Raw genomic sequence first — 10,083 nt, 5'->3', positions numbered from 1 at the left:
TATAAAAAACCTTCAACAGATCTGCATTACACTACACATACGGCTGCTCCTCCATCCTCTCCATCATATACATGTTGGAGTTTTAGCGTGTGACAACCTCTTGTTTTTGATAATGTCAGTGCATTTGGAATATTTTTCAATTTGCCCCACACCACTGAATGTACTTTATCTATGATACGCAATACGCATCTATCTATCTTGACTGCGTAGTGTGGTGGCCCCGGTACACAATTTGGTACCGAGGCCACAATATAATTAAAAAACCCTCCACGTGTCGGAATTCCACCAAACAAGTATCTGGACTGCATAGTGGGGTGGCCCCGGTACCCAATTTGATACCGGGGCCACAATACCTCCTCCAAACATGCTACAGACAATTCGTCATTGAGAGACCCCAGACAGACAGGGTCGAAGTGTTATTGTTTGACTTTGTAAACCCAAAAAAATGTCCCTGTTGCACATAGTCGTGCAATGAAGACTGACTTTTTCATTTAAAGGCACGATCTTTAAAGTGTCAGAAAGAGAGAGAAGACACAGGAGAGGAGAGTTGTAGCTGGGGACCTGGGGTGGAAGTTCCCAGGCTCCCCCAGCATTGCCTGGAAGTCTGAGCGTGGTGACTGAGCCAGGGCAAGGAATGTGTGCCCTGGATGAGGGGGAGAACTCCATGCCACTATAGTGAACCCAAGAGAGAGGGGGACACTGCACATGGAAGAGGCCCTGGAGTGAGGGCTGCTACAAGAGGCATGGTAGCTGTAGTGTCAGATCCTGAGGCTGAGAGTACACAGAGTGACGTGTCAGAGCACAGGAGACATTATCCCCGCAGAGGAGGGATGAGCTGCAGTTGAGAGGTATGTTGTTGAAATAGGACATGCACACTTTAACAAACCAATCATTTCAGCGACAGGGCCTACCAAACAACTTTGACTGAAATGATTGGTTTGTTTGGGCCCCCACACCAAAAAAGCTATTCATCTCTCCCTGTACAGACTAAACAGGCTCTACTGAAGCAAGATGTCGTCCTCATCCTCAACCTCTGATTCCTCTCCCCCTACAGTGTGTACTTCCTCCTCATCACACATTATCAATTCGTCCCCGCTGGACTCCACAACCACAGGTCCCTCTGTAGTATCTGGAGGGCAGTGCTGTACTTCATTGAGGAATTGATTATTCATTTTTATAAACATCATTTTTTCAACGTTATGAGGAAGCAACCTCCTTCGCCGCTCACTGACCAGGTTCCCCGCTGCACTAAAAACTCTTTCCGAGTACACACTGGAGGGGGGACAACTCAGGTAAAATAGAGCCAGTTTGTACAGGGGCTTCCAAACTGCCTTTTTTTCCTGCCAGTAACAATATGGACTGTCTGACATGTCTACTTGGATGGTGTCAGCAAAGTAATCATCCACAATTTTTTCTATTGTCACAGCATCCAATGCAGCGAGAGTAGACATGTCTGCAATGGTTGGCAGGTCCTTCAGTCCGGACCAGATGTTATCAGCATCCCCGCCAGTGCCTCTTTTGGGAAAACTGAGCTTTTTCCTCGCAGCCATAGATGTGGAAGAAAATGAGGGTGGAGCTGTTGGCATGTCACGGTCCTCTTCAGAGGACAATCTCCTGACCAGCAGGTCTTTGCACCGCTGTAGACTTGTGTCCGCCGGAAACAGAGACACAACATACGCTTTAAACCGAGGATCGAGCACGGTGGCCAGAATGTATTCCTCTGACTTTAAAAGAGTGACCACCCTCGGATCCTGGCAAAGCGTACGAAGGGCTACATCCACAAGAGCTACATGCTTGCTGTAATCGCAATGGCTTACCAGCTCCTCCCTCACTTTCTCCAGCTGCTTCTGCAACAGCCTGATCAGGGGAATGACCTGACTCAAGCTGGCAGTGTCGGAACTGACTTCTCGTGTGGCAAGTTCAAATGGCTGCAGAACCTTGCACAACACGGAAATCAGTCTCCACTGCGCTTGACTCAGGCGCATCCCCACTCCTTTGCCTATGTCTTAGGTGGCTGTGTAGGCCTGAATGGCCTTTTGCTGCTCCTCCATCCTCTGCAGCATATAGAGGGTGGAGTTCCAGCGCGTCACAACCTCTTGTTTGAGGTGATGGCAGGGCAGGTTCAAGCTTTTTTGATGTGCCTCTAGTCTGCGGTAGGCACTGGCTGAATGCCGAAAGTGTCCAGCAATTTTGCGGGCCACCGCAAGCATCTCCTGCACACCCCTGTCACTCTTGAGGTAATGCTGCACCACCAAATTAATGGTGTGGGCAAAACATGGGACGTGCTGGAAATTGCCCATATTTAATGCCCGCACAATGTTACTGGCATTGTCTGACACCACAAATCCCCATGAGAGTCTAAGTGGGGTAAGCCACTGGGAGATAATTTCCCTCATTTTCTCTAATATGTTGTCAGCGTTGTGCCTCTTATTAAAGCCTGTAATGCACAATGTTGCCTGCCTTTGCATGAGCAGCCATTTTGTAGATGCTGCTACTGATGCAGCTGTTGCTGTTGCTGCGGAAGGGGATGCATCTACCCAGTGGGCTGTCACAGTCATATAGTCCTTCGTTTGCCCAGAACCACTTGTCCACATGTCCGTGGTTAAGTGGACAGTGGGTACAACCGCATTTTTAAGAGCACTGAGGACACTTGATCGTACTTCTCTGTACATTTTTGGTATCGCCTGCCTAGTGAAGTGGAATCTCGAGGGGATTTGGTACCGGGGACACAATACCTCCATCAACCCTCTAAATCCCACTCCACTGATGGCGGACACCGGGCGCACGTCTAACACCAACATTGCAGTTACAGCCGCAGTTATATGCTTTGCAATAGGGTGACTACTATCGTATTTGGTGGTCATGGCAAACGACTGTTGGACGGTCAATTGTTTGGTGAAAGACTTAGCGGTCTTACGACTTCCCCTCTGGGAAGATGACCGACTAACAGCAGCAACAGCAGCAGTGGCAGTAGTAGGCGTACCGCTGCAGGATTCCTCGGATGAATCCCGTATTGAGGAGGACTCAGTCTGGCTGCTGACTTGGGCTGCAGGACTGAATCTGATGGAGATTGTGGAGGAAGTTGACGAGGAGGGTGTTGCTGGTGTGTATCCAACTGGACCACGGGATTTAGGTGTCCCTGTACCGATGAGGGTCCTAGCCCCAGTTCCTGAACTAACCACTGAACTATGAAGGTTATTCAGGTGACGTATAAGGGAGGATGTTCCTAGGTGGGCAAGATCCTTACCCCTGCTTATTTGAGCTTTACATAAGCTACATATTGCCATACATTGGTTGTCTGGATTTGGATAAAAATAACTCCAGACCGAAGAGGTGCATTTTTTGGTCTTCTGACCAGGCATGACGATGGGCTTTTTCATCCCATGGACATCAGCTGTTTCCCCCCCTGGTGCCTCATTTACAATAACCACATCACCATCCTCATCATCAAGTTCCTCCACAGCGCCAGCTACATCATCAATAGCCTCCTCCCGAGCCACCTCTTCCCGTACAGTGATGGGAAGGTCAGGCTTGACAACCACCAACACCCTTGGACTCGCCTTGGGGATTTGTGATAATTTCTCTTTAGAAGGCAGAGTTGTTTGCTGTTTTGTTGCTGACAGCATAACTCTCTTCAATTTTTTGTAGGGGGGGGGAGGAGGAGGAGGGCTAAGATCCGTGGGTGAAGCTGAACCACTAGTCATGAACACGGGCCAGGGCCTAAGCCGTTCCTTGCCACTCCGTGTCGTAAATGGCATATTGGCAACTTTACGTTTCTCCTCAGATGATTTTAAGTTTCTCTTTTTGCTACTTTTTCTTAACTTGGGCTTTTTGGATTTTACATGCCCGGTACTACGAGATTGGGCATCGGGCTTGGAAGACGACGTTGATGGCATTTCATCGTCTATGTCATGACTAGTGGCAGCAGCTTCAGCATTAGGAGGAAGTGGGTCTTGATCTTTCCCTACTTTATCCTCCAAATTTTTGGTCTCCATTATATGTAGCACAAGATACTGCAGAATGTGTGAACTTGGTAATATTGCAGTACCAATGGACTTATACTGCTGGATTGGTTTTGCAAATTTGGTTATAATTATTATATTTTTTTTTTTTTTTAAATTTTTTATTTTTTTTTACTTTTTTTTTATTTTTAAAAAACTTGGGAATAGTGGGGAAATAACTATGCCCTTAGAAGCACAGAGCACAGGACACAGCACCACTGGACTGAACAGGACACGGCACAGGACCCAGCAGCACTACGGAACTCAGCAGGACAGAGCACAGGACACAGCACCACTGGACTGAACAGGACACAGCACAGGACCCAGCAGCACCACTGACCTCAGAAGGACAGAGCACAGCACACAGCACCACTGGACTGATACTGCAGAACACAGCACAGCACAGCACAGCACAGCACAGCACAGCACAGCACAGCACAGCACTAAACTGCACAGAACTAAACAGCACAGAACTAAACAGCACAGAACTAAACAGCACAGAGGACCACCTAACACACCCTCCCTCTACCCTGATCAATGCCCGAGTGAAGATGGCGGCGACTAGCGGGGAATTTATAGGATCCGAGTATCGCGAGATCCGACAACGGGATTATGAGTCAGAGCCTCAGTTTCACTTTTGAATTTGGCGCCAATACCCGGATCTGTCTCGGATCCGACTCGGATCCGCAACGTTCGGGTGGGCTCGGATTTCAGAAATCCGAGTGCGCTCATCCCTAGTGTAAAGGCGGTTTTTTTGAAAATTACACCTGTCTCCTGGCCTGTTACTATTGGCTATTTTCAAACTCAGGAGATTTGACATCACAAGCCCTATATAAACCACTGGCCTGACACTTTATTCTCTGATAGGGTTTTGAGGAGTTTTGAGAGAGGAGTTAGTTGGTTTGTGCTTTGTGAGAGTTGGTGACAGTTGGACTTTGGTGGATTGGTGGAGCGATATCTGATTGAAGTGTGAGTAGTCCTGTGGTATTTTTCTGTTTTGTACATTTATTTTGTCTTTTATTTTCTGTCTTGTATTTTTTGTATTTGACTTGTCCTTTGTCTGTGTTACTTGTGTGTGCCTGTGTGGAGAGTGTGTTTGTATTTAGTGTAGTTTGTCCTTTGTTTTTGTAAGTCATTCTGTGTTTTCTGTGTTTGCCATTTATTTGTCATTATGTCCAGAGATAGGAGGGGAGAACAGGCTGAGGAGAGGGAGATGGAGGTTGAGGGGTCAGAGGAGGGAGAGGGAGAGGTTGAGGAGACAGGACAGGGCAGGAAGACCAAGACAGGGAGGAATGTGCGCTTCTCACATGATGAGAATTGTGTGTTGGTGCACAATATCATTCCCTGCTACGAGGTCATCCTAGGCAACCTGGCAGCCCGGACTCCTCTAAGGCGGCATCACCAATTGTGGGGGCGTGTCTGTGATGCCGTGAACGCGGTGGGCCCACTGAAGCGGACAGTAACGCACTGCCGCAAGCGCTTCTCTGATATTAAGAGGAGGCTTAAAGAGAAGATGGCCCAGGAAAGGAGGTCTACAAGGCGCACGGGTGGTGGCCCCCCACTTCGTATGGAGTACACCACATACGAGGAGGAGCTGCGCCAGATAATGCCGGTTAAAATTGTAGAGGGCATAAATGTGCAGGACACAGATTCGCCCTCTTTTGGCCAAGTAGTTGGTGAGTAATTTGTTTTTTTTGCCCTAACAGTTTTTAAACTGCTTTTCTTTTTTTTTTTAAAATGCTTTTCTCTTTTTTAAACTGCTTTTCTTTTTTTTTAAATGCTTTTCTCTTTTTTTAAATGCTTTTCTCTTTTTTAAACTGCTTTTCTCTTTTTTTAAATGCTTTTCTCTTTTTTAAACTGCTTTTCTCTTTTTTTAAATGCTTTTCTCTTTGGAAAAGTTTTTCTTTATTTGTTTTGCATTTTTTTTTGTTTTTCAAAGTGTATTTTTAACGCTATTAGTTTGTAAAGGATGTTTTTTTTTCTCATAAAAAACAATTTTTTTATTCGCAAACACATTTTTAAATAAACAGTATATTTGTAAATTGCTTTTTGCTGCAAATACATTGTATGCTTTTTCTAATACATCCAGATTCGCCAGGACCGCAGGTAACTCCCAGTCCGAGGTCTACACCTCCACCTTCAGCGAGAGATTCAGGCTCTGAAGAGCAAGAAGGTGCGTGGTCTCTGTTTGGGGAAGAAATAATGGAGTTAGATGTTTTTCTGTGCAAATGTTGGTGTCCATGTTATATTTAGTGATTTTTATATGCTTTCCAATGAGAACATAGGGCTAGATTTACTAAACTGAGGGTTTGGAAACCTTGAGATGTTGCCTATAGCAACCTATCAGATTCCATTTTTTTTTTTTTTGGGCCATTCTGCAAAATGTCAGCTAAAATCTGATTGTTTGCTATAGTCAACATCTCCACCTTTTCAAACATGCAGTTTAGTCTATGTTCCCCATCATGTACTACACAGAGGGAGAAGTAAAATAGTATTTGCTTACCCCAAAGCATGGCCTTGTAGCATTTTGCTACAAGCACCCTCAATGTTTGCATTTTAAATTATTTACATTTAGATCCCTTCACTGTAACGCATAGGCAAAATGAGATTTTACTCCTAAAACATATGTGGAGCATCCTTCAGCAAGTCGCAAGAGGACAACTAATCTGGAAGGTAGACATTGTTAACCATTATTTAGTTGTTAAAGGTTTTTGTTTTTGGTACAGTGTCCAGAATTCAATTGACAAACATGTTAGTTCCTATATACTTACCTTGGTTATTTCACCACAGGAACCTCATCATCTCTGCAAGGCCAGCGCCAGTCTGCGCAGATGTCACCTTCTGACGACACACAGAAAGACACAGTCATCACTTTAGAGATGGTAGATGTCCCCGTGTCTATGCGCCAGGAACAAGCAACTGCCCCTGCGGAACAGTCATCTGAGCAACAAGCTGCAGCTCCTCGGATGGATACAGCGCGAGAAATGGCCCAATCCATTGCAAATTTCCAGGCACAACAGTGTCAGTTTATGGACAGCCAAACGAGACACATGTCACAAATTGCGGCCCATTTGAGGCGGATACACCGCTCAAATAGTCAACTCCCTGCTGGAATCAACCGTCTGGCAACTGCTTTGGAACAAACTAATGTGCAGCTGGCACAAATGACTGGGGCTGTGGAGGCCTTACATTCCACAGTACGTGAGGGGAATGCCAATGTCACCCGGCTGGCAGGGCAACTACATTCTGAAATTGTAGCCCATTTACCGGCACCTATGTCTTCAGCCACCACCAGTGCCGCTAGCACGCCTACCACATCTCTACAGAGTACTCCTCCAAGGAGAGGTGCTTGCACCAGGGGTGGGCGAGGGAGGGGAGAGAGTGGCACCAAGCATAGCGATATGCCTGCAAAAAGGCGTCGCTAGTACAATGTTTCTTATTGCTTAATGTTTTCTAAAGTTTCTTTAACCATTATACGTTATTATTTATTGTGTTCTGCAATAAATGCAGTTAAATTTCTATTGTGTCAGTCTTTCTTTTCTGCACATTAAACAAGAGTATACTGATTTTTTAAAAACTATGCACTAATTTCATTTAAACATTGACCTCTGATTGTCACATTCCAGGGATGTTCATATTTACCACATGAGGAGTACACACTATCCTCTTTTTAAAGGTTCAAATTAACAAAACATTTTAACTACAAAACAAACATTACACTCACATAAAACACATTTTACAGCAATAAATGTTTATCATACTATGTACTTACACGTAAAGTAGTTTGTAATGAGACGGTCTCTAATCTCCCTTCCACCCTCTGTGCTCTGCACATCACCAGATGTGACACGTACCCCTTCTTCTTCACTGTCTACTGCAATAATCGGTGGGGTAAGTTGATGTAAAGCCAGGTTATGCAGCAGACAGCAAGCCAGGACAATCTCAGATACCTTTTCAGGTGCATACATAAGCACCCCACCAGATTTATCAAGGCACCTGAACCTGGTTTTCAAGAGTCCAAAGGTACGTTCTATGACACCTCTAGTGGTTATGTGTGCCTCATTGTATTGGTGCTGTGCAGGAGTCTGAGGATGCAGCAGAGGAGTCATGAGCCAGGAGCGACACCCATATCCTGAATCTCCTGCAATAAAAGTAAAATGTTTGCTACCATTAAATTTGAGCATGTTGTACAGCAGTTAGCATATGTGAGTCCATTTGAGCAAGGATAAGGGATATATAAAACATGCAAAGTACATACCCAAAAGCCATCCCTCCGGCATTTCACTACTTTCAAATTTGGCATAAAGGGTAGACTGTCTCAGGATAAAGGCATCATGACATGACCCAGGATAGCCTGCAACAACACTCAATATACGCTGGTTAGCATCGCAGACAACCTGCACATTCAGGGAGTGGTAATGATGGTGATTAACAAAAACCTCTGCCCTGTGGTGAGGTGGTCTCAGGGCAATATAAGTGCAATCTATTGCACCCATTACATTAGGGATACCTGCGACCCTATAGAAAGCTCCCTTGAGCTCATGCCACTGTGACTCCTGGCTGGGGAAGCTGATATAGCTAGGGCACACTCTTTTAAGGGCACCTAAGACCTGTCCAAAATGCCTGGAAAATGTCGGCTGCGTTATGCCAATCACTCTGGAGGACACAGATTGAAAGGAACCTGTTGCCAAAAAGTGAACTGCACACGGTAGTTTGTGTAGTCCTGACACTGCATTAGAGCGGCTGGTTGTAGGCTCCAAATCATCCTTCACTTGCTCATACAGTGCCATGAGGTTAGTACGATTGAGGCGAAACATTTGTACTACCTACACATCAGCCAAAGACTCCAGATTCAAACGCACTGGAAATGCACGTGAAGTGCGGGGTCTTTGCAGGCTCCGCGGAACAGATGCCAACTGCTGTTCATCCTCCTCCTCCTGGCGCCTTTCTGCCTCCATCAGGTAAAAAGCTGCAAACATACACTGGCAAGAATGCCCCACATTACCTGCAAAAGCCATTCTCCAACAAACCCACACCTGCCAAATAATGAGGGGCCCTTTTTGTAAGCATCATGATTAACTGCTGGCCAATAGACTGTGATTGTCTGTGATTGCTTCAGGCAGAAAAAACATTTTTCACATGTGGATTGCATTAGCATTAAAATAAGGGTTAACTATGTAATGCAACAATGCCCATCCTAATTTCTTTGAGGCAACAGTATTCTAGTGGATTTTTGGAAAGTAAAAAACAACTAGAAAAGGAAAGGTGAAATGAGATTTTACTATGCAATCATACTGGGTGAAAAAATAATGCAAAAAAAAAATAACAGTAGCCTGAAATTTCATGGCACTTTGCCCATTTTCTATACACAGTCCTAATGGGTCATTGGACATGAAATAGGCCTTTCTCTTATGGTCTGATTGGCAAAATACCTGAAACAGCACACTGTTTGAACCATCACGCTGCTCACAAGCAGCGCTTTCATTTTGGTCTTTTGAATGGCGGTTTTCCGGCGGCTTTGTAAACCCCCTAATAGTAAATCCGGCTGTTTGTATGTTGAACATTGTTGAAACCGTCATGGCACTTTATACAGAGGCGGGTTTGAAAACATCTTTTCTGGTCGTTTGGACGGCGGGTTTAGCCTTAGTAAATCCGGCGATGGCTAAACCGCCGCCAAATCCGCCGAAAGTCAGCGGGTTTACAAACACGCCTGATAGTAAATCTAGCCCTTTATGTTTGTCTCCTTCACTATACTCCCCATTTTCACTAATACATCGATGTAGGCTGAAGTCTTGTTTTCCACTGGTCGAAGGCATGGAGCAAATCAATTTTTGTCACTTGTTTCAACTTATCTGCCATTTTCTTTTTTAAAGCATCAACTGATTCAAAATGGGTCCCTTTAAGCACTGATTTAACTTTTGGGAAAAGATAAAAATCGCAAGGTGCTAAATCGGGCGAATATGAAGGATGTTCAAGTATAGTAATGTGTTTGTCAGTCAAAAACTGCTTCATAGAAAGTGCTGTGTGAGCAGCGCATTGTCCTGGTGAAGAAAGAACCATTTTTTCACAGTTGCGGCCGTTT

The sequence above is a fragment of the Mixophyes fleayi genome, chromosome 5 (assembly GCF_038048845.1).
Source record: "Mixophyes fleayi isolate aMixFle1 chromosome 5, aMixFle1.hap1, whole genome shotgun sequence".
Classification (NCBI taxonomy): Eukaryota; Metazoa; Chordata; class Amphibia; order Anura; family Limnodynastidae; genus Mixophyes; species Mixophyes fleayi.
Note: the sequence above shows the minus strand (reverse complement) of the source record.